At 38.2% G+C, this 26,603-nt stretch overlaps 1 protein-coding gene across 1 annotated transcript in view; it reads right to left on the bottom strand.

The window, feature by feature from the left end:
* LOC131693374 (prolactin-releasing peptide receptor) overlaps nucleotides 1–26,603 on the bottom strand; it is a 359,374-nt gene that overhangs the window by 224,319 nt on the left and 108,452 nt on the right. The gene's annotated exons all lie outside the window — the stretch shown is intronic.

Genomic DNA, 26,603 nt, shown 5'->3' with positions numbered 1-26,603 from the left:
AAAGAATGCGATGGGAAATGATCCGAGCACACTTTTTTCATCGAAAACGCTTCTACTCCACAGTCGAAAAAAAGTTTCGTTGCTTCCGAGGAGCCGCAGAGGGAAACCCATCTTCGACATCTAGTATTAAAATTATGAGGTAATTTTAGGGATTAAGCACAAACAAGGTTTTAGGTGGTTGGAGAAGGTAAAAAAAGGCATACAACTCGCTATTTTTCGGGAAAGAATAGAAGGATTTTCCGATACTATCTCCATGGTGGTTCGTACACCAGAATATTTCACACTTACGACCCATAGTTTAAACCACTGTAAAGTGAACGAAAACGCACTAAAGACAAAGTAAACTAAACTAAAAAGTTACAAAACTATCGGAGCTGCCGGAGTCATGGATCACATAAAATAAAGATGGTTGTGTGTGTGTGTGTGTTGTCAGCACTTGATTTGACTGCTGTCACTGCCGTGAAATACACGACGAGTTGACAACTGTCAAAATCGGTCAGATCAGTAGCGCCACTGGCGACAATGTTCGAACTACATTTGAACTGACCGTTATTTTTTTTACACAACTTAAATGCTCGAGATGGACGTCTGTTCTCTGTGGTTTGGTGGTAATTACCTTATACAGTGAAAACCCGTTTTTATCAGTCCCTTGGTGAATTTTAGACTGATAAAACAGGGACATTGATAAAATCGGGACATACATTTTTCTTTCTTTTTAAGATACCGAAGTTCTTAAAGTATTCTTGTTCAGTCCCTAGATGTAGCCTCATAACCCTTTCTGATTTTTTTTTTAATTTCCCTTAGGGGGTCTAACAGTGCAAAATTCGTAAAAAAATTAAAATTTTGATTTTTGTATATTTCGGATCTCTAAGATAAGACAAATATGCTTAAGAAAGGATTTACTCGAATTCAAGCTGTTTCGTCTGCTAGAAGGGCTCTAGCAGGCGAAACAGCTTGAATTCGAGTAAATCCTTTCTTACCTACCAACTACCAACTATCAATTTTCATACGAAACTGATAAAATCGGGTCAAAAAGCTGATAAACTCGGGTCTTCACTGTATATGTGAGTAGATAATGAATCCGTATTATTTGTAATTTTCATATTAGGCAATTAAGGACGATTAAATGGCGCGATCCGTGGGCGATTTAAGGCGGGTAGGGCGTCAATAAATTGACGGCAGCAAATAGCCCGAATTTTGCATTTGAAATAGCCCCCTAATTGCCAGCTATTTACTGGCCCCATCAATTTGCCATCCGAGTTGGCAAATAGCCCCCCGTTAGGCAGGATCCTTGCCCTTTTTGACTGGGATAGAATATTAACAACAACTTTATACCTAAGACAAGACAAGACAACTGGCTTCTTATTTTTGGTTTTCTCTAAGAGAAGAGAGGACAACAGGTTTCTTGCTCTTCTTAATTTTATATACCAGGCCCTGTCGTAATTCCAAAGACAACAAGCATCCATCGTTGCCAGCTTCCATTTACATGTTTTTCACAATTGCTGAAAATAATTGTACCTCAAATATCGACCCTCTGTCAAGAATTCATAATCTAGTATTATGAATTCTTGACAGAGGGGCGATATTTGAGGTACATGCATTTAAAAATTGAATTTTATGTTTATTCGCGTTTTTCTCAACAATACACGTAGTTCATTCAGGGTATTTATTCAATTTGCATGAAATGCTCATGTGTATGAAAAGTAGCCAAAATAAATTCAGCAGCACTGTTTTTCATCCCGTTTGAAAATATTATGAACGCTCTTGACTGGCAAAACGACCAATCAGAAGCTGGTTCAATATTGAGGTTAGGAGTGGATAAAATTGGCTACGCGATTGTCTTCTCTTCTCTTAGGGTTTTCTTGCTTTTTTGTGCCCTGCTGAATAATTGATGACAGTTGGCAGTGCAGCCAATTTATTTTTCATATTTAGATATGTTTCCATAATACACAATGTCCGTTTTATTAACAAACATTTCGCCATATCAAATAGTACATGTTTCTAGCAAATCTGGCCAGCATAATATCATATCAGACCGCAAGAACAAAACTAACATTCATAAATCTATTCGACTCGCCCTTCCGCCATCTGGCCATGCGAACGACACGTTACAGAAAAATCTGCAGACTACACACTTTTTATTTAAGGAGATCAAAAGCAGAAGTTCGTATGTCTTTTAGTTTTTCCTAAGAAAAATTCTCAAATATTGCTTGATTTTTGGCCGATTCCAGGACATAATAATAATAGATTTACATAAAAACACAGAATCACTGGATAATGACTCGACATCTCTATATTTTGTAAATTTAAATATTGCAAATACGCCAACAGGCTAACGTCACAAATACACATACAAATACAAATGTTCTTCAAACAAAATTCGAAAAGATTTTGCTTCATATAAATTCTATTGACAAGTATTCGATCGGAAGGAAACTTATAAATAGTAAACAAATGATTGATATGTAGAGTCTTTATTCAAATATTCAGCGTTATTAAATATATTAAATATTTACGATACAGAATTGATGAATTAAAATTATTTTATTAGGCAACTTGCACTGATCATGATGCCAACACTGCGAAATGAGCCCTGTGGTAACGAAAACAGTATCCCATTAGTCAAATTCGAAGACGTCATTTTGGCTCCTCGAAGACGTCATTTTGGCTCCAGAAATCGCTTACTAATTGTTTTGTCTTGTCTTAGCTTTATATTTTCTCTTTAAAATTAGTCTATGCTAGTTTTGCGGAAACTTACGATAAGCAGTCAAAATTTAAAAAAAAATTCGATGGGGACGCATGGTTATCACTGATATTAAATTCGAATAATCAGTTTATAACTAAAAAAAAAGACGCGAACACATGTATAACTGTCAAATAGTATTGAGTGCATGGTCTAAGAGGATTTCACTTCCAGAGAGAGAGAGACAGAGAGAAAGAGAAGAGCCGAGTGGTTTTTTAGATGGTTAATACGTAAAAAAATCATGGGAAAAAACGATACTTTATTTTCAAGTAGCCACCATTTCATTTCTATATCAAATTTTTTCATGTTTTTTAGGTTGGGGCACCTCTTCGGAATGTAGTCTTCAATATCGTTTTGGTATGCTGCTTGTAGACGACGAATTGCGATCTGTATCGTGCCCGCAGATGAGGTCGGTTTTCAAAACACCTTTTTGCTGGAGCCGCCAATTTGGACGCCATTTTTGACACCCAACACTCGAATATTTTTGTTACCTGAAACCTTAATAAACATTTTGCAGAATAGCGCACATATTTGAGTCATTTTACTTCTTAAAAAAAATATCAAACATTAGGTACTGTTTGCACAATTATATAAGAGGACCCCCTTAAGGAAAAGTAGTACTATCCAAATAAAGTAAAATCATTTTAGAATGAACTATATGAGCAAAGATGCATATTAAATTATGAAATAGGCGTCCTATGTTACTTAAAACACATTATTGGAAGCAATGCGACATAAATATTCGTTAACCACTAATGATTAGTGAATATAATTAAATATTTCACCAAGTCGAACAAAAAGTTTTGTTTTAGAAATTATATTTTCAGATTTACTTTGCCAAAAATAAATTCAACGTTCCAGAATTATTGCATCACATCTTATTTGACCCGTTAAAACAAAATAATCATTTTTGAGGCAACATAATAAGATGTAGGATTGCAGGGACATTCTTCGCCCCCTCCCCAATTGTCGCCCCCCCCCCCTTTGTAGAACAATTACAAATTATTGTAAAATGCGCTAACCGGTTATCGCTTGGATTTACAGAGCTATTCACGGTTTTCGATTGAAAATAGCTCACTTTCTATGGTCAATATCTCTAAAACGGATAAAAACGGTTAAATCGTTTGGTATGTAAACGAAAGTACATTTTTTTTAAATATTGGAAAAATCAGAGTTACTTCTAGTTAACTACAAAAAAATTCAACTGTTTATACATGATTTACAAAAAGAATATCAGTTTAGTTCAGTTCGAAAGTCGCAGAAAAAAAGAACTCCAAAATGAACACCGAAGAAGCGTAAAACTGAGACTCCGCCAAGGGCGCCAGAAGATCACGCTACGGCTTGGCTTGGAACAAAAGGTGGACTAAAGTCAAAACTTTGTCGTATCGGCTCAAATAAGATGGTTTTATGGAATTTTGGTACATAGGCTGAACTCGTTTTTGATATTAAAACACATTAAAAATAAACCTTTACTATTCATTAGGGTGGCTCAAAAATATTTATTTTGTCACAAGAACTAGATTTTTGCATATTAATTTGTACGCGCTTAATCGTTATTGATATTAAAACATGTTAGAAAAATCCATTATTAATAATTAGGGTGGCTCAAAAATAATAATTTTGTGGTAAAGATTCATAATTTTTTTAAAGGAAATTTTTATTCGCTAATTAGAAATTAACTTTACTACTACTTAGGGTGGCACAAAAGTAAGTATGTATTCTACTCTGTCGAGTCAAATGATTTTATCAATAGTAATTATGGTAGGCTCATTTTCAACAATGTTGAGCTGCTATTACTAATTTGATGCTATCATTCTTATCCAGTATCAAGGTATTTACAATATTCAATTAAAGAAAAAGTAACAATAGCATGCATCAACACGTGTTTGAATTTTCGTCCCCCTAAATTTGATCTTCGCCCTCTTCTTGCTCTGTTACTTCGCCACCGTGCTTCCACGTACAATTTCACGAATTCTATCATGAAACACAATCACAGAATAGGGGATAGGGAAAAAATTAAACAAATCTAGGCTATATTTTCAATAATCAAGTATTAATAAAATAATTTGTTTACCTACTAGCGCTTGTATTTATAGATTATTCTCGTTATTTGGTTGAAATTAGCTCATTTTCCAAATTTTTAATCGAACAAAAACTAACAAACAATTCGTTGACTCAATGAAATTATTAGAAACCTCAAATTTGACGTAATGGTGCGATCTCAAGCTTCGAGATCGATTTTTTCCTTTCTCATATAGAAAGATTATGCAATCACTCTAAAAATCGCCAACCTAATCCCGGCTCGGAGGGCCTGGTGTCATATACCATTCGACTCAGTTCATCGAGATCGGAAAATGTTTGTATGTGTATGTTTGTATGTGGAAAAAATATCACCTCTGTTTCTCAGAGATGGCTCAGTGCCTAGGAGCTTTTCAAAGTCGGTCATTTTAAGATGTTGTTAGCTCGTTTATGGTCATTAGTGAACTATTTAAAGTGAAAGTAACCCTCACTAAAAAGTAAATTGTATAATGCCCTGGTAAAATACAAAAGATAGAAAGTAACTTTGCTCAGCGAAAATACGCATTTGATTACAATAAGTAACCCAAAACAAAAAATGTAGTAAAATGGCAAAACAGATTACGACGAAAAAATTTTAAACTTTAACTTGGTCTTCTAGATGAAAAGTAGAAAGTTGTCTAAAGCAATTTCGTTTATATTAGCATTAACTCTACAACTTTAATTAAGACACTAGGTCTCTATCTAAATTACATTGGAAAATAAGTTTCTCTTTCACTGGTAGGTGAAACAATCACTGGACCTTATATATAAATATAAGCGCATCTCCAAACAACGGAACTATTCCGAACAAACTGTTCTTATAAAGTCAACGACACTATTTGTTTTAAGGACTTGAACGGCGTTTTAGGACACTGTTCGAAGGCGTACAAGGATGATCGAGATTGTATATTTCTTGAGCGTTTTTTCAAAACGTCATATCTGCAATGAGTTACTCTCTTTGTTTACTTTCTCTTCTGTTAATAATTCGGTCACTTTAACATTTATCCCTCAGCTCTTTGCAAAATATGCTAGTTAAAACCACCGTCTTTCGATCTGTACTGTAAAATAAGTGAAAAGTGTTATAGTGACGCCGTAAAAATCGAAAGAGAAAGTAAACAAAGAGAGTAACTCATTGCAGATATGACGTTTTGAAAAAACGCTCAAGATTTATGTTTAATACCAGGCTTGTATTCTCGCGAAGGACTCGAGCGTTTGCATGATAACGTGTTTGATCGCGTGGACCTTCACATGTGAGTCTGTCACATGCGTTAGCACGTATGAACTCGTTACGTGGACCATGATTCTGATATGCAGTTTTGAATGTTTCAGATGCTAGAAGAGAGCGCCACATTACAAATATCTCCGGAAATGGCGTCAATGAAATCTAATTTATATGACATTCAGTTTATTTTGTTTTTGAAAATGACCCCCTCTGGAGGCATGGACCTAGACTGCTAAGATCAAGAGCAGCGTCTTCCGGCCGCAGGCGATTTTAGGTTTTCGCGTTTCGATTATCGCAATTGTATGTTCTCATTTGTGACCAGATTTGTATTATCGTGCCGACCACAAGCGATTCTATGTTAAAGTGTTAAATCGCGCGGGCGTATTTATGTCGCATATCGTCGCTGTTGTGCTATCTTATGACAAGCGCCATTTTGCACATTTCGAGAAAAACGATTTTTAAAGTTTGAGATTGAATATCATGAAACTTATAAATGGTAGAAACAATTCAGAGAAGACAATTGATGCTTCTACCTATTCAACAATCGGTTAGATGCATTTTGAAGGAAATGAGTAAGGAAATCTAGAAAAAATAGTTATTTTTAGTTACAGTGTTGCCAAATAGGCAATATTTCCAGTTTAAAGCTAAAACTGCGTTTTTCTCCCAATACATGTATTTTTCTTTTGAAAATTATTATGCCATTGTGTTCCTACGACATTTTTACACATAAAAGCAACTAAAATTTTATTATAACTTGAGCCAATCCCAAGATATAATGATTTGAAGCAAAAAACTCACAATTTCTAATCACTTTTCTCGCTATATTTCAGTGACCAAGTAAAATTTCAAAATTCTGGAAACGCCATCTTGTAGAGATTCGTTAGACGAGTAATGTGGCATTTCTAACTCAGTTTACCCCAAAATGGCGTTTGTCATAAGATAGCACAACAGCGACGATATGGTAGCGTGTATGTAAGTTTGTGGGTTTGTCTTCGTTTGCATAACCGTGTAGCCGTCGGCAAATTCTCGTAAATAAGGTAAATGTTCGCGCGTTTAATGTTACTTTTGAGTGTTCGGTTCAGAAGGGAGGAAGGAATAAGGTGCGTTCCACATTTTCACTCCGGCTATGATGTATGAAATTTATTGTCTATGGCAGTGATTCTCAATATGGGGTCCGCTGACCTCTTGGGGGCCGTGAAGTCGTTGTTGGAGGTCCGCGAAGGAAAATATATTTACCAAGTGTATATTTAAATTGCTAGTCTTGTTTCCTAACAAACTGAAAATAACATATTGATAGCATACAAAATCGATATTTATCCATGGGGGTCCGCAGCAACCCAGGGTGATTTCTAAGGGGTCCGTGGTACAAAAAAGTTTGAGAGCTGCTGGTCTATGGTGCATGAGTTAAAGTTAGTATTTAAGGTTTCGGATTCTCCTCATCAGTAACTAGCACCATCTTGATTCCTGTTAGATACTAAATCTAAACTACCACCATAACTGACACTAGTTAGACGCTCAATCCAACAAGTCATACATCTTGCAAGAACATACACAAATGGCTTGTTCCAAGGGATATATCTGAAGGTAAGCACAGAAGTTTAGGTTTGCTAATGAGAAAAGAGACATTTGAAACAAACCCGGGCTGGCATTATAGAAAATAAAAATTCTGAGTGAACTAGTTAGTTTTAATTTATGCCAATAACATAAACATAGTATTTAGCGTGATAAGTTTTCTTTTTAATAGTGATGGCTTCCGGGTGGTTATGATTCATTGTCGCGCGAGAACGGGCGTTGGTATGTATGCACTTGAGAGCGCGCTTATAAATTCATAAGCACTAACATGTGGAGGCGTAAAATGCGTGAATGATCGCGTTTGCGACTGGGTTAATTTTACCATTTATATGTTATTATGCGCTTCTTTTTATCGACTATGCTAATTTATTTGAGTGTTCGTGCGAGCATTTATATGAGTAATGGAATAGTCTCTATCGACATCCTCGATATACCACTATCGATGCATATTGCAATCCACGACAAATCTTTCTGTTCTGACACTTTAAATGGAGATTTACGATTGAATTAATTTCAATTGTTGATTATGTAAATAACGATTGGGATGTGATGATGAAAATTTTGAAGTCGGGTCAATCTTTAAAAAATCAAAACAAGGAGTTCTTGCTATCCGACGTTTCGGCCTTTGATGCCGATCTTTCTAAAGGGAACTGAAGTTATTGTTGTTCGCCAGCGACTTTTTGACGAAAAACAATAGCTTTGAGAAAGGATTTTATCAAAAAGCGAAACGTCGGGTAGTAAGAAACCCTTGTTTTGATTGTTTTGAGACTGAGACAGCCGACTCAAAATTTTCATTAATTGTTGATAAATGATGCACTAAAAGTAATCAAACTGATACATGTAGTATTACTTAATGGTGTTGATAATACCGTCAATCCAATCAGCCTAAGGAATGCAATGAACCCAAATACTCAATTTGATCTGCGACAATAGTTTCAGAGTCAAGGAACTACAACGGACGAGCTCCACTTAAAATCCTTCATTACGGGAAAAGCACCATTTACGTCTCATTCGAATTAATTGATAATTACGGCTTCGGACTATATGTCTATCTGTGTGGCCTGTCAAATACTGAGGAGACGTAGTCGAAACGCATGCCGCCCTTCATGAAAGAAATAGTTTTAATTCAAGTTTCTATTTAGGAAGTAATATAGCAAAATTTTGTCTGTGCTCACGAAAAAATCTATATTAATTCTTTAGTTAGAGAAGAGTAGGAAGTCTGCCACTCATAAGAAAATCTGTGTACGCTCTGTTTCATCGAAAACTAATTTTCATGATATTCGAATTTGAATTACTCATCTTAACGGGTGTTCAATAAAAAATAAGATTTTTTCAGTCATGTAGTAAAAAAAACAAAAAAAATATTCAGGAAATTCGGTATTTTTTATTAAAAACACAATGTTTATTATTCAAAAAAAGGTCAATGAATATTGGAGAAAGGGCCCTGGTCAGCCGTACGACGCAACATAGTCGCGATGCTCTCACAGGAGCGCTGGATGATATTGACGTCCATCTTTCGGATACAATTCCGTCAACTGCTACGTATCCTTGGCCCGCCAATTATTTTTTGTACACTAGGGCACTGAGAGAGCCGACAAAATACTCAATGTGACGGCACTGGGGCAAGTTGGTCAAGTTTCTTTCTTTTGACACGCACGGTATCTTTTTCTGCTCAAGATACTCCAGCGTCTTCTTGGCGTAATGGGAAGACGCCTTATCCGGCTAGAAGGATGGGTACTTCCCATAAACATTATACTCCTTTAAGAACGGCAGAAGAAATTTCTCAAGACACTCCTCCTGGTACACTTGTTGATTGATGGCCAGGCCGCTCGGCTTGAACCACGGCTTTGAAACCCCTCTGTCCAATACAGCGATGTACAGCATAACTTTTTTTTTCAAATTTATGCTTAAACTTATATTTTACTTCGGGGGTGCGGCCTACTTGTCGCTGGCAGAGTAGCTGTCATTTTCTGGGATGTGAGTATTCGAGAACGACAAGTAACTTTCGTCGCCCAGCACGAACGACGTCCCGCTGTAGTTCTTCGTCATCCACCGACAATGCGATTTCACGATCGCTATCTGCTCGCCCGTGTACTCGGAGGACCGATTCTTCTTCCGACAGATGATGTCATCCATCTTGAGGGTTCGGTGAATCAAGGTATGGGAGTAGTGATATTTTGGCAGACGTCACACAAACTCGTTCCGTCCTTGTTGTTGTTGAACAGGTTTTTCAACGCTTCCTTCTTCTTTTTCGTCAATTTCTTCGCCGGACGACCGCTACCGGCCTTCCGCTCCACGCTCAAGGATACCAGGATCCGGCAAACTGTACTAACGGGCACGTTTTCGTCTCGAAAGTGGTCTACCGTAAACTTTTTTCCGCGATGACCATGCGTTTCGTAAAACCGTGCAACACGCTCGCGGAGCTGTTTCGACTGCATCTTCGATTGAACTGACAGCATCCCAACGAAAAGAAATATGCCTCCCATTTCTAGGGAGTCCAGAATTACGCTCTTTACTTTAATCACAGAAAGGTATTGAAATCATTCTCATTTTTTATTGAACACCCATTAACTAGTCTTGTAATTAAAGGGTGTCCTACATTAAATGTCATCACGTAAAAAAACGCTGCAGAAAATAACCCTTTGGGTACTTTCTCTTGAAAATTTGGGTAGCAGTAGTTTTTTTATAACCCTCAGTGTTTCAAAAATTGGAAAAAATGGCGTCACCCGACAAGCAACATCGCGAATTGATTTTGCACAAATACCTGGCAAAGCCCCAACACTCTCACCGGGACATCGTTGAACAACTCGGAATCGTGAGCCGTGTAATTAAACGTTACTGCCAAATCCTGACGGACGGTAAAATACGGTGGGAAAGTCACGGGCCCGGAAGCTGTACACCCAGATGTTTGTTTATTTGTTTATTTGTTTATATTTGATATTTCAACGGACTTAACTAGTCTTATTGAAAGCTTAATTCTAATTCACACAATACGGTAGCAACATTAACAATCAAAACAATACTAAAACAAAAAAAAGAAAACCAAAAAAAGTCACGAATATTCAAAATTACATAGCTCATAATAACAGGTATTAAACAAACAAAAATGTCTTAATCGGCAGCCACGATTCGGTGCGACAGAGGAGAATCCATCCGTACATTTGGGTTCCATGGTCCATCATTGCGAAATTCCCTAAATTCCCTACATCGCACTCCACGAGGCCATGTGCTAGATGTAAGAGCGCGTTTTTTGAAGCTTGCGTTCAATTCGACCTTGAATGAGACATAGTCTAGCGTTGTGACGTCCTGCCAACTCGAAACAAGCTTTTTGACTTTTGGAGAATCGTTTACATTTAAGCAGTCTAATACAAGAGCTGAAATTTCTTGTTCACTGACGTCGTTTTTAATGTTTGTCAAAAACAGCGTAAAACTATCTTTCATCGTTTATCGGGAGATACTGTTTCCGAACTGGATTGAATTTTTGTAGAACATAGGCGAGGAATTTCTTTAACACTTTCGTTGCTTTCCGAAGATAGGCGCTCCACTAGATTAACCACAGTAGTATTCAGTGACGCGACACTCTGCTTCAAACATTCTATATCACTTTCATGCTGCTTTTCTCGCAATTTATGGGCTAACTCAACTGAGCTAACGGAATTGCGGAATCTTACGTCTTCCAATAGATCGCGGCAATTGTCACACATCCATATAACGTTTGACCCACTACAGGCAGATAATTCTTCTTTCGTTAGACCGGTGCAGAGTTTGTGAAAGTAACGAATTCCATCACAGAATCCTTCGCAAACAGCTGGGTCTGATTCTCCAATTGCCTTTTTGCATTTTCCACACGGTTTATTTGCTAGCTGGTTCATGACGACGTTCTATTACTTTGGTATTTTACAGCACAAAGAGATGAAACAATGGTGAATGCCGCAGTCGGATTTCGGCGGCGAGAGATGAAATGGCTTAATTTCGATCACGATTGTTATTTAAAAACAACAAATTAGTGCACTCAGAACGATAGCTGACGAAGCAAAAGGTTTTTCCGCGAGAAAAACTTTGATTTATCGGAGCACGCAGATCAACAATGCGACAGTTCGAAACAACACACACTACACTAGCCTCATTGTCTCATCATGCATGAATCAAGGCGGACCTCCGGCAGCTTCCGGGGCTTGCCAATAAATACATGATTTGGCAAGCGATCTGCTCATGTGGCAAACGGAGTGCACCATTCGTGACTACCGGGACTGTAAACGGGGAGAACTACCTCAAGGAGTGTCTACAGAAACGTCTACTTCCTTTGTTGAAGTAACACGAGGGACCTACGATCTTTTAGCTTCGTGATACTATTCAAGCATCCTAAGGAGGTCAAATCTGAGGCAGACATTAAGAAAAAATGGGTTTCCGTACTGAAGAAGCTGAAGCCAGATGTGGTACAGAACCTAATGAGTGGAGCTAAGCATAAGGTGCGAGTGTGCGGTAATGGTATTGAAGTTGAATAAAATAAATATGCCGAAACCTTACTAATGGGTTATATTTCATTGTCTGAAAGTTTAAAAAGGATCGGTCCACTAGGTAAAATAAGCTCACACAAATTGTCTTAAAAATGCATCCACAACAAACTGATTTCGATTATAAAAAAGTTTAAGGATAGCATCGAAAAAAATGTGGTCACGTTATTGATGGACGAAATTGAATTCAAGACTGCAGCAACGTATTGGATCTTATTACGTAAAGTTATCAAAACAGTTTCATGCCTGCTGCAGGCAAGAAACATCCGTAGGACCTCCGAACGTGTTGAGAAAGTAAAACGAGTATCACCCAGCAGCAGTGTGGCACCAGCTGGGAAGCGAAAATGGGTTGAGGTCGATAAATGGTCCCTCATTTATATCCGCAATATTATAGTGTCGACGTTCTGAGTTTGCTGCTATCGGACCGGATTGTCACTTCTAACATGATATACCAGCTCCGTGGGACACTTTCCGTACGAATAGGTATGAAATAAATCTCAATACAAACTCTTGCTCAATAAAATAAATTCACAGACGGAAGCCGAAAAATGTCAACGTCAACTTTGCCATTTTCATCTGTACGGCTCAGTCCAAGGAGACAGACAGAGAAAACTTTCCTGACAAGAGTTTGGACAATGTAACTGCCGACTGATAGAACTGACATGTACTAAACACCAACACATTCTGCCTGCCTGTTTATTCCCAAGAAGAAATGAAAGAGTTACACAAATGCTAACTGCCCCGAGGGACTGTTTTGTTATTCCTCTCGCTACTCGCAGTGAATCCGGAGTGAACAAGAGAGCACAGCCGCCGCAGTTGTAACAACGGTTTGTTGGAGCCCGTTACATATTCGGTAAATGTCAACCAAAAATCTGTCATCCCCAGCGAACGCTGAAAATGACATTCTTTTCGTGTCTTGCCGTAACGAGTGCGGCAGTGAAGTAATAAAACACGTTCATCAACAACAGGAAACCCCGTGAGCGACCGCCAGCTTTGGAACATTTTCTGGAACCATGGATTGTGAGGATAATATCTTGAAAGCCATTTCTATTGAACTCGCTAAACGTGCTATTAATGAAACTGTCAGTCTTCTGCGTAGACACAAGCAGAGGATATTCACCTTATTTCGTCATAGCCATCTGCTTTTTTCGGTTGGTATTAAAACTTTCAGAAGCAGTTCCTGACGTAAGTCATTAGCTGAAATGATGAGAACAAAGAAAGTAGAAGCTCCCAGATTGAGGGGAAAACGGAGATCCGTGTAATTAGTTCCATCTTATTCACAGATGATTGAATAAATAATTTGCGTCACCAAGTTTAGAGTAGCAGCAATATTGAAGAAAATCGTTTGCTCGTGTTGGTGTGAACAATTTACTTGTTATGATAATAGTTTACAAATTTTGGAGCGAGTGCGTTAAGTTTTCGACGTCAACTTCAGATCGCCAAAGACGAAAACAATGTTTATTGCAAAGAATCGTTTTTGAGACTTGATTTGAAAAAAAAACCTGTTTTAATCCACCTAGTGGTGCGATTGCGCCTTTCTCTTTTATCCAAACTATGATTCATTAGCAGGTTATGTTCAATATGATTGATTCATTCTATTACATTCTTAGTCTACACTGACACACTTTAAACAAAAAAGCATATAATTTGATTAGCTTAATCAGCATGAGTTTAATGTTATCTTCATGTGATCATATTTTGAAGTCGAGTGAGAATGAAGGATGCGTCAGAAATACTTTATCAGTATGCGGGGTGGATGAAGAGAATGCGGGTTTGATGGTGGTCCAAGGGGGGTCGGAGTCATGAAGGAGGGAGATGTAAGAATAGCGGGTAGGGGTGATGCAACACCCAACTGCATAATAACACCTTCCATTTGTGACTTGGTTTGAAAAAATCGGTTCAGTCATCACCGAAGAGCCGATGTGACTTTAATTGTGAAGCATGCCCGGAAGACGGAACCTCCGGAATTGTCGATAGTGGACAATATATTTATTGACAATAGGTGATCTATATCTGCGAATGGAAGAATTTTGGTGACCATTTTAATAGATTTTTAGCCTCTGAGGTATTGCGATTGTAACAGTTTATATGGGAAATTCCAGTGTGACGTTACCAACCAACCTGTAACTCCGCTTGAGCTTGAGCTTGACCGACTGCTACTCCGTTGTCGATCTGGACTAGCTGAAGTTGCACAGCGACTAAGTAGATAATTATGCTTGGAAGTAGGGAAACATCTTCTAATGTGCAACTCCTGGTAATCCTAAATTGTTTATTGATCAATACCGGCGCCGGCCAGGCCCGAACGTACATCTCGGAAGGAAAGGAAAGGAATGGTCAGTCCGATACTTGCTTTTGCTAGAGGCCGTATATTAGGGTGACCATAACAGACGAGTAAAAAACCAGGACAGTCGAAAGGGTACTGATTCCCCCCGTTACCTTTCAATCGGCATTGCCTTTTCCGCATGTTTTCGTCAGTTAAAAAGTTCTGGGGTCTGGCAGGCAGAGCTTGGACAGTAAAAAAGTTATGGGAGTCTGGGAGGAAGAGCTCTGCCAGAAAGTCTTTCATCGGAATTCCACAGTGGCAGTTCTTGCTACACCACCATAAGCAAACGTTTAATGCTGAGATGGTCTGTGCAGTACCGGCGAGGAGTTTTCAGTACTAAAAACACGACATGGACGTAAATCAGAAACATCAGTGATCCCAAGTAGCTTCCCTGCGCTATGCCTGGCAATCTCCGTTGACAACCATTATCTCTCGACTTGAAAGCTGCAAAACCTACCGTTGTTACCAAAAATTTCTCCGTTTAATCGATTGTTATATGAAAACTGGCGGATAGCTTGGTGTAAATAATATCAGTTTGAGCCCGAGCTTGAAAAAATTGACATCCCTGCGTGAACTTGAAAGAAAACAAAATTTGATTCATGCACGTCGCGATGAAAGAAATGTTTGGTTTGTTTCCCTCTTCATTCGTTCTCCCGACACAGCGCATTCAGGTTCCATTCTACCTATGAGAGGGATTATTGAGCAAAAGTGCACCAGATATAGATTATGCAGTTCCCGTACGCTCGAATATGTAGAAGATGCCAGCTTCTGCCTTCAAACTTTCCACATAAAAACAAATAAATGCTTTAGTTGGTGAAGTAATTTATATTTCCTCTGCACTCAAGCGTTCCATTCTGCATGAAGTTTCAGTCAGTTGGGAAGTTAATGAATGAGGGAGGCGGTGATTCTGAATTTTGGTTTCGTTAAATACAAGCAGAAATAAGTAACTGATTTTGAAATTTCGCAGCACGTATTTGAGCGCGACATTACATACTCCCTGCTATGTTGTTCGTCCGCATTTTTTTGACTGAGGTAGGATGCTACACTCGGCGATTCGTCGCTGTTCAGCGTCCAGGCGTGAAGGCATGTTAATCGTCCATTAGATATTTCACACGCATTTTATTCGACACTCCTCAATGCATTACCTGCGCCGTAGAACTTTTAATATTATCAATGTGTAAATAAAAATAAATAAATCGAATTTTATTGTATATCCATTGGATCTTGTATACGCGATTTGTTACTTTGCCTAAAGATCTTATTTCTTGTTGAAAATCTATTTATTTCCTTGCCTCTTGTTGCTTGTGGATCACTTAGTCTGCTTTCTCTAGGTTTATCGTTCATGCTATTCTCGCTGTTAATGTTGTATGGGCTTTCATGATTACCTGGTTTGAGTTGCTTGTGGGCCTACGGGTCACGTTCGCGTATCCATGTTCTTTGTTATTTACTTTATTATCGGTGGTGCTGCCAGTTGTTTGGGAAGTAGTAGGCACATCACAATGATCGTTCACGCTGTGCGTTCGTTCGTACGTTCTGTTGTTCCAGTATTCGTTGGTGCCTGAGCTGCAACTCCGGTGGTTTGTGATTTAGTTGATGTTTATGAAGGGCTGTGTGATGGGTATGCTTGCAGTTGATATTGCTTCGTTAGAGGTTTGTGTACATGGTTTCTCGTAGTGTGTCTTCTTGTGTAACAACGTAGGGCACGTAGGGGTCTGTCCTTCATACGTGCACAGCGTGATTTGAGATTTGGTCACGCGTTTTGCTTTAAATTGAAAGTTCAGATATGAAGGAATAGGTCACTCGCATTCTCACGAAACAAAAACCGTTGGAAATACCTAAATTTTCTCCGGGTTTTAAACTTAAAGGATTTCACCGTTACGTATTCCGACATGACGGTAGTAATAAATTTATTAACAATACCCAGGTGTAGATTGTGCAGATGCATATCAATCTTATCTTTGTCAATATAAACGGGTATCTTGGTCCTAACATTATCATGCTCAACGACGTATTGCATGTTGTCTTACATTGCGTAGCTTTCCGTTATAGCCAAAGTTTTAAATGTTATCAGTAACGAGTGTGGTGAGCTTGTATAACGACGACTTCCGTTAATCTAAACTGCATTTGCAAATTTGCTGTTGAGTTTCAAACATCTTGAAATGAATTATCGATATCGCATCGATGAAAGTAACGGTGCTTTATTGTCCACACACTTTATTGTTGTTGGATGAGTATACGTTGCAGTTATGGTTGCGGTCGGTCGTTACTGCGATCTAGAACATAGTGAAAATCGAAGACTGAATAGATAGAAATATATTATTAGGTGCTATTTTGCTTTTTATGGAATGGATTTCCAGTAAGACGAAAAAAGCCACTAGCAAGAGAACTCAAGTAGAAGCAGAAGCACCAAAATGCCGATGTGTCTTTTCAGAGGTACCAAAGGGAATTCTTCGGGTCCCGGATTGAATGACGATTTAAGCCGAGAAGAAGCGCTGGTAACCATTGTTTCATCGATATTGACGAGGCACTCTTGGGAGATTAAAAAAAAACATCGGAAGGTACAATTGGGAGATTCGACTATATTAAGTTTTGTTTGTCGCATTCCGATTGAGGATGAGTATACGTTGCAGTTATGGTTGCGGTCGGTCGTTACTGCGATCTAGAGCATAGTGAAAATCGAAGACTGAATAGATAGAAATATATTAGGCTTACAGGAGAAAAACCAGGACAAATTAAGCATTTTCCTCGACTTCCCAGGACACCAGGACAGTCAATGCAAAACCAGGACATGTCCTGGGAAACCAGGACGTATGGTCACCCTACGAACATACTACTGCGCACTCCACAAGTATAACGGGAGAAGGATATTTGTTAGTGATATGTATTGTAGTTACACGTTAGTGGTTAGTTACACTTTAGCGTGTATTCAGCTAATCTTCTAGCGCAATCGCGCAACACTGCTGTCAGTTGATCTGATTGGAATAAACCATGAGATATGGCTCATACTAGTTTACAAGTCACAACGTCCGGCAGGCATGGGAAAATTCACTCATTCGTTTGATTCCATCCAATAGCCATTCATCCTTGGTTCAGCCGCACACAATCAGCATAGTGAGCATGGAGCAACGAATCATGAGAGAATGCGATGAATCCTCTCTCCACCACCATGTATGTGCAATCCGAATGGTCAGCGAACGCACTATGTGAATGAGTGGTTAAAAAATACTAGTAACGAACCGAACGTCAGCGAACAGGCAGGAATTCAATTCTCGATGAACAAAATTTCACTCACTCATCGAATGCATTCGTTGACTCATTCAGAAGGTTCCTTGCATGTAATTCCAATAATAAGCATGAGGCGCTGTATATATGGTTTACGTAGAGCTGTAGGAATTAGTTTTTTCTTTAAACTTCTTGTTCGGCTTGGAAGCCTTTTGGTGATTATAAGCCGGAGAATTACATGAAAAGATAACACAGTTTGAATACTATTTCTCATATGACTTCTATAATAGTCGTTGCTTCACAGGTGAGAACTCGACGTCGCTTTTGGGAATGATTTGAGATAGTAGCGTCGCATTCAGAAAGCGGTATAAATTGTGAAATTTAAAATTAACTCTTTTGAAAGGCTAACGCGATGTTTATAAACGAATTCATTATACCGCTGCAGAGCGTAATTTCCTCTCCCTTCGTAGTAGCAATCGCACAAGTGTTTATTATAGTATAGTGCCTTATTCTGCTATATAATATATATTGTAAATTTTAAAATATGGTAGAAAAACATTTCATTTCGCAATTGAAAATTCAGTCAAGGTCGTATCAAGTACAGGTATGATCTGCTGTAACCCGGTTCGCTTCGCTACACCCATCAGGACTAAACGAAATATTTTAAAAATACTAAAAATAACAAATATTTTTTCTCGCGGATAGACAATGTTCTTAGTTTGACCATCTGGAGCACAATTAAATTAATTGCTCATACCTGTTACAGTCGTATCAGATAGATATTACTAATTAAATAATCATTAAATCAGTACAGCGTTTAGGAGTTTCCGGCATCTACTCTAAAGCCTGTTCAAAAAATATATGGTGAGGGCAAAAAGAATTTTCTCAGCAGAAGGCATTTTTATTGACGCCAGATATCTATTGCTGGCAACTAGTCACTAAACCCGTATTTAAAATATAATTTCGGAGGATATTCGCCCTCTAGGATTTTAATATGGCATCATTCGACTTTCTGCTTAAACTTTTTAATCGCGTATAAACACCTTATATGGGGTTGGCTCGATCGGCAGTTGCCGAAAAAAATGGTTTCATTCCCATCCAGAATTTGAGCTTGTTTGAGGATTCTGTCAGATTAAATAAAACAAACAATCACGGCTCATTATCGGTTGTTTCATTTAAAACTGGTTGTGGCTGGTTTGACTAGGATTAAATATTATTTACAGGTGTTCCGTTGGTATGATTTTAGATGTTTTGATGCATTTATTTTTTTTAATTTATCCTTTGGTCGTTATAACGTCTCGTACACTATGTTTGGATGTTATAGCCTTGAATTTCATGTGCGTCATGATATCCAAAGAAATATCGTATTTTCTCTGGTTTTGAACAATGGAATCACGTCGGAAGTAGTGCGAATTTTTCATATAATGATGCGCTAGAATGCACACTACTCCCGACGTCGTGAATTAGCATTGAACAAGAGAAAAAACTGTCGCTGGTTACATTTTCCAGTTTTTAACTGTAACGATAATATTTTAACTACACAGATTAATTAATAAATACACAAATAGTAAAAAAGACTTCAACATGATACAGAAAAAATAAATTCAGTAATTGGTAGGTCACGCTAGCCGTTAAACGATAAGCTTGCGCATCTTTTCTCTTGATCTATTTTACCTTTGCACTTCTAACCATAAATCTTTCCATGTATTACCTCTACAAAGGATAGAGAACCGATTGATCGATTCAATGATTGAATATGATGATTGAATCAAGATGAGACTCATCGAGTAGCTCGCAAACCAAAACAATAATATTCCAATCTGATTCACTCACATCCAAACATCATTCTTAGAAAATATTGAGAGAATGAGAGGCTCTCCGATTTAGAATGAACGGGAGTCAATTGAGTGCCGCACAGCTGCTTTCGCGAATGAGCTTTGCGACAAGCTCAGTGTATACTTCCTGGCGTTCACTTTATGAGACAAACACAGCAATTGGAAGCATGAGATGTATCAGAAGATGAATGCAGTGGAGTGAATTTCGAATGTATTTTTCCCATACCTGACGTCCGGACGTGTTTTCTAGTGCTAAAGAAAGGTCCCCCTAAAGTCTCCGGTTCTCTGGCTATTGCGGTCCACCTTTTTACAGACAGGTCTGTTGGATCTTTTCGGACTGACCGGTCATAGAAAGACTGTAAGTAAAATAGCAAAAAAAGTGGCGACGAGGAAAACGGTAGTGGCCGAGTACATTTTACGGCACCGCGGTGAAAAAGAACTGGTGATATTGCAGTTTGTCGACCGGAACGCCATTTGCTTTTTGCGGTGTCAGCGTCGTTCAATACAAAAGAACAATCCGAAATAATTACCGTTTTTTTATCCGTTTGATAGACTGGTGAAGAAAATAGTTTATACAAAATTTTAATAGAGATTTTTCTTTCTTTATTTTAATAGTTTAACGACATTATTACACAGCAGGAGAGGTTGTTCAGCGGTAATTACTGCTGCTATTACACGTTTCGGGGAGGATTGTCTGGTGTTTACTGTTCCTGTTTCACGTTTCCGGAAAGATTTTCTGGTGCTTGCGGTCGTTGTTTCGTTCCGCCGACGGGAGTTTTTGGTGGTTGCTTTGTGGCATCTGGTGTGAGTGACGATTTGTACTGGTGAGTGACAGAATTTCTTTTTGTATTTGTTTAAATATTTTAGGTGAAATTTCAAATTTATTTGTTTATTTGGAACCGACTGTAAAGTTTTATAATTGTTCTACCTAGATTTTGGGAAATATGTCTTATGGGGTAGCTCCAAATATTGAACCGTATCGCAAGGGTCAATCCTTAGCATTCCATTCCCGGGTGAACAAAGTTAAGGAAAATAAGAGGAAGGACCAGATGTTTTTGTTGGGTGGAGAGCATCTGTTCACAATGGCAGAGAAGCTTTCTCCTACGGCAACACTGATGGACGAGGTATTATATGAGATACTAGTTCAAAATCTTAAGGAGAGACTTGACAAAACTGATTCCGCCCTGCTCCAAAGATATAGTTTTGGTACGAAAGTACAGCAAACTGGAGAATCATCAAGTGACTTTATTTTTTCACTGAAACTTCAAGCTGAACATTTTGAGTTTGGTGACCAAAAGAATCGCCTTACCCTTGATCGCATTCTTGTTGGGTTAACGGATAGCTCGATTAAGCATCGCATTTTTACTGAGGATAGTTCAAAATTGACGCTAGGACAGGCGGAAAAGATTTTCGCTACATGGGAAATGGCGGCAACTCATACAAAAGCGATGACGAACAATAATGTTGGCTTGGTTGCTTCGCTAAATACTGGAAATTTTTTGACTAGAGGAAGAGGAACGGTTGTTCAAAGAATGAAAGAACAGGCAGAAAAGTTTCGCGGTTCGGTGAAGAGTCGGCTTGGTTTTTGATTCGACATACGGCCGGCGGAAGATCGTCAGCATGATTCGCCAACTCGTTTTCAGTCGCTGCGTTCTATGTATCGCGATTCGTCTGCTGGTCCGTTTCACCGGCAATACAAAATGGACGTCAAACAATGGCCAATCGATCAACGTAGCTGTGCTTACTGCGGACGCAGAGCACATGTTCGTAGGAAGTGCTACAAACTGAAGAGCGAGAGGGGCCAGGCGATCAACCATGTTGGCACACAGGATGCGGCAGCTGCGTGTATTCAGCAAATCTTTTAGCGCAATCGCGCAACACTGCTGTCATTTGATCTGATTGGAATAAACCATGAGATATTGCGCACTTTCCACCAACCTGGACTCCGCACTTTCAAAGTGCGACTGATCAAACTGCTACTGAGAACTGTGAGCTGTCAAAACACATGTATTTCAAGTGATAGAGATGGTACTTTCATAGACAGACCAGTCGAACTAACCAGTCCATGAGAAGAATTTAATAGAAGAAAAGTAAGTGCGCAGTGCGGTTAAAATCCAGTTTTAGTGCCACAAGCAATATGGCTCTTTCTAGTTTACAAGTTTCAACGTTCGGATGTGTTTTCTAGTCCTAAAAAAAGTCCCCCTAAAGTCTCCGGTTCTCTGGCTATAGCGGTCCACCTTTATACAGACAGGTCTGTTGGATCTTTCCGGACTGACCGGTTGTAGAAAGACTGTAAGTAAAATAACATATAAAATAGTTAATAAGTATAGAAATTGGATTCTACTTCTTCATGACCGAAGCCAGAGTGGTGACTCCACTATCTGGACTAGATATCGATCCATCAACTCATGAACCGGGGACCAACAATTTTTTTCGCCCCAGAAAAATCTCAACGACCTCGGCTGGAATTGAACCCAGGACAACTGGAATGAGTAGCTATCACGCTTACCACTCAGCCACCGGCGCCGTCTTTACTGACCAACCTGTAACTCCGGAACTACAAATCGGAACTGAATGAAATTCAATAGCAGTGAATGGGCTTACTGCATCCTTCATTTGATATCAAGTTAAGAACTCACTGGAAAATACAGGTAAATGTAGGTGTGATATTAACTTAGAAACTTGTCGAGTTCCCCGAGGGTATCAAGCAAGAGCCATCATAGGTGCCTAATTTGGTCAAAGCTACTTTGATTGGTCGGTGGCGTAGCGCTTTTTTGCATTATCGGAGTGTTTCTTAAAAGAATGTTTCATTTTGTCCCCACATAATTTATAGGCATTTTCCACAGCGTGCCTGGTTTCTACAATAAGTTCATGCCTCGCGGCACAAAAAGGCGAACAGGTAGACTTGCCCCGCCCAAAAGCTCAAAGTTTGGAAGAGCAGATTTGGCGAACGGTTCGACATAAGGCTGTTGGAAAATAAGTTGTGTTCAAATACTCCTTGATTTTTTCTTGAACTCAATTGCTTGCGAAGCAGAATTTTCACTGGATGAAACAAAGGGTTCTTGAAGGAGCGAACCCCATACTTCGCAATTAAGGAGTTGTTGGAGACTACACTATAAATCTCTACTTCCCCGGTGGGTACATAGACAAGATACTTGTTCGTACACGGCCAAGTGGCTCATCTTTGCCCTCACTCAAGTTTGTTATGAATATATACCAAATTCGTTACTGATACTTTTTGCATGTATCAGGCAACTAGCAGTTGGGAAATTGGATTCTGAGATGATTATGACTTTCATTGGTTTAGTTTTCGATAAAAATACACTGAAAGAATAAATTCAGTTTAGACAAGGAAAAGTTTTTTTTCCATAACTTTTTTTCCTTAAAAGTGCCCAACTTGAATTTTTGACGGTAGGTAGGGAACAATTACCTATCTTGGAACAAAATTTCGTCTAAATGGGGTTTTTTGTAAATCGACTTTATAGTTTTAAAATCGATTTTTTTCAGTGTAGGAGTCGAAGAATTTTTTCGATATTTGTTTTCAAAAATTTAGCAGATTTTGTGAATATCACTCCTACAGCATTTTTTGTACGATTTGTCATTTTCAGACTATAACCATTTGAAAAAAAATTGGTAAAAAAAAGTTTGGCCCTTTTCAAAAGACAGTCTAGATCATTTTTGGAAAAACAAAGTATGCAAAGTGGTTTTTTGTGACAAAGTTCTCACGTACAGAAAGTTTCATTAAAATCTGAGAGGGTGCTACTAACTCTGAATACGATTTAGCGCGAAATTCATCTGAAATCTTATACAATATTTGTGCGTTTGGTGCTGCAGCGATCTGCACATAAAAAATCCGAGCCAATCAACCAGCAACGAAGGAAAAATGTATATATTCAATTTACAAATGCTGAAAATCTGTTGAAAATTAATTTTCATACACTTTACATACCGGTAAAATGTAAATGCATACGTAATTAAAGTACAACAATGGGTTATACATAATACGAAGATGTCCCGTTTTACCATGTGGTTTTATTTCTGGCGTACATCCTGAGCGCAATTAAATTTAATTGCATTAATTTTTCCCGTTCACCGTTGTGCACATGTTGTGAAATTATAATGCTGTCACAACACAAAAGTCAGCTTAACTACCCCGCCGGCAATAGAATTATTTATTTTCGGAAGAATGTGCATGTGACAGGTAAATATGTAAAATGTCTTTGTACTGTGAATTTTCAGCAAGCTACGCAAGTAAATCAATACGGAAGTTATTTTGGATTTTCGCTGAGCACAGGCGATTTCGTAGTGACAATAGGTAGCTAGATAGATTGTATTTGGAAGAATGATAATCCATTAATGTTTTAAAAATCAAATCTGTATGATCAGCTGGGTGCCATATCCCCTAATTCATAATACTTAGCCGGGGAATTTAAACAACACTAGTAACCAGCGAACATCAGGTTGGCAAAATGACAATATCCTTAACTAATAATCATTGGTAATTGGAAGCAAATCATCCTTTTTAAAATAAACCTCCAGGTCCCAACCATTCACGCCTATTTCAGCACGATTAGCTTGATACATATACACAATCTTCAATTTGAAAGCTTCCGTACAACTGTTTCCGAGACTTCAACAACCGGAAGGAAACATCGTGTCCCAATTTCCAAACATCAGTTGCCGACATATGGTGAGCCACTGGACACGACATGACACGACCGAGAACTGTGACTAATTGAATAATGTTACTGAAATTGAAATTAAATTTTACCACAAATTCGCATCCCCATTGCCGATTTTTGCTTGTATTTATTTTTCCTGTTTTCCGCTTTTGCGACCCCAACTGTGGCGGTTTTGGGCCGATCATATTATCCTCAACCCGTGCTTATGAGTAGGTTTTTTCCTCTTACTCTCTTTACGTTCATACCATGATGATAGCAGAAGTGCTTTTCCGTGGGCCAATAAAGTGGGTAGGGGAATTGTGGGTAAAACCGACACCCCACAACTTTGCCTAGAAATCAAATTTTTATTCATTTCATAATGATACATTATTATTAGTACGTTTATCTAGAGCATTTGAATAAAAATTGGATTTACGTTAGTGCGCCGAATATCAGAAAAATAAACAAAACATACGACAGCAGCGTTCATACTCGTCTGGATGTAAAATTTCGTTGATAGATTTTAAGGTTTTAACCGAACAAAAGCTTTTCAAATCACCCCATTTTTCTGTACCTATTATTATCGGCCTTTCCTATGATCAATTAGATGCATTGAAGACGAGTTTGAGAAATTCAATATTTTTAATTGCTTTTATAAAAAAATGTGCGCTGTTGGGGTAAAACCGACACCCTTTGCTTAGGGTAAAACCGACACACTGTTAAGATGGTTGTGTTTACTTGCGATTCATTACAAAAGGCTGGGGATCTTTGTGACACTTCAATTACACTATTAGCACACTATAGTAATAGCTGAAATACACAGAAATACTTTTATTGTGTTTATTTCTTATAAGTCTCTTTAAAATCAAAAATTGGAATTTTTGCTTATCTAATTCTATCGAAGCTTTTGCTATTTCTCCAAAAAGCTCATCAAACCGAATTTCTAGTGTTTTCTTGGTTTGTCATAGACGAACTTTATCACAATGAGACAATGATATTATGTATACCCCAATAGATCGTTGATAATCAGAGTCCGAAAAATCAAATCTGAAAAAGATAGTTTTACTAAGAAATGTGTGTGTGTCACTTATAAGTGAATGAATCCAATTAGCAGAACGTAGAACGCTTGCAAATCTTCTCTTACGAAATAAAATGACACTGGAAGTTGCAATGATGTGCGCAAGGATTATTTGGAAATACTCATATCAATAAATAATCCTATAGCATAAAATACTCTTATTTCTAGTACTACGCTTTCGAACTATCTTCCCCTCACTACATGATGAAGCAATAAAAAGCACATATTTTGCATCATACATACTCACACTTTATTAATCACGCATATATCTAATTTTTAATAAAGATAAAGATTTTAATAAAGTGGAGAGAAAATAAATTAAAGGGGGTGTCGATCTTACCCCTATAGGGTGTCGGTTTTACCCGCAGTGCCTACAAAAAGTCACTTTGTTTTCCAAGTTTTACAACCAATAATTTTTAATGAAATTAATTTTTCGAAGCGCTGAAAAAATTAAGTCTTGTTAAGAATTTTCTGAAGAAGAATTGTGCATTAAAATTATAATTTTATTGGTTTTGTGGCAACTTAGAAAAAGTGTTAAGCTTAAGGTGTCGGTTTTAACCATAATTCCCCTACCGTATTTTGCGCGAGAACCAGCAGCCGCTTGCGGAGGAGCATGCGGTGGGGGTGGTGGAGTCGTAATCAACTCAGCCAGCCAATCCGGTCATAAATAATTCAATAAAATTGAAAATAAAATTGTAACCTTGATGCTCGGTCACATGTGGGGGTTATGTTTCTCGGCTCGAAGGGTGGTTGAAATGGGGACTGGCTGTCGAAATGATGGCCTATTTTTCGGTGGAAAACGTGGCGTAAGCATATCCGATGTAAGGAGTAACTGCTCTACGGAACGCGGCGGGTGACATCGTAAAAATGCTTTGCGATATTGAATGTAGCTGTACTTCAAGATGGCGGATGTAAGGGCCAGTTTCAATGAACGAGAGTTCCATCGATAAATATAAATAGCACTAAAACAGTGGGAAATCAAGAAATACTCCAACAGCATAACATATATTTAAAAAGAAGAACAAAGATGAAATATAAAGTAAAATCCCTTGAAATGTAAAAATATACAGAAATGTAAAAATTTAATGTAAATAAAGAAAATTAAATGGAACGGAACGGAGTTCCATCGATAAAATGAATTTTAGTTTCGGCACACTTCTTGATACACCTCGTTAAGCGAGATGCGGGGCCATGCAAAAATGACGTAGAAATTTGGGGGGTATGGAGGGGGTATACCAAATTTGTGACGAAGTGTGGCGAGGAGGAGGGTAGGATCAGAATTTGTGCTACGTAGCAATAAGTTTAAATTTTTTTGACGGCCATCAAAACCCATTGATTGGAGAAAACAATTTAATGTTCCTCCAATTCCAAAAGA

The sequence above is a fragment of the Topomyia yanbarensis genome, chromosome 3, assembly GCF_030247195.1.
Source record: "Topomyia yanbarensis strain Yona2022 chromosome 3, ASM3024719v1, whole genome shotgun sequence".
NCBI lineage: Eukaryota > Metazoa > Arthropoda > Insecta > Diptera > Culicidae > Topomyia > Topomyia yanbarensis.
The sequence above is the reverse complement of the archived record's forward strand: the minus strand, read 5'-3'. Positions and strand labels throughout refer to the sequence as shown.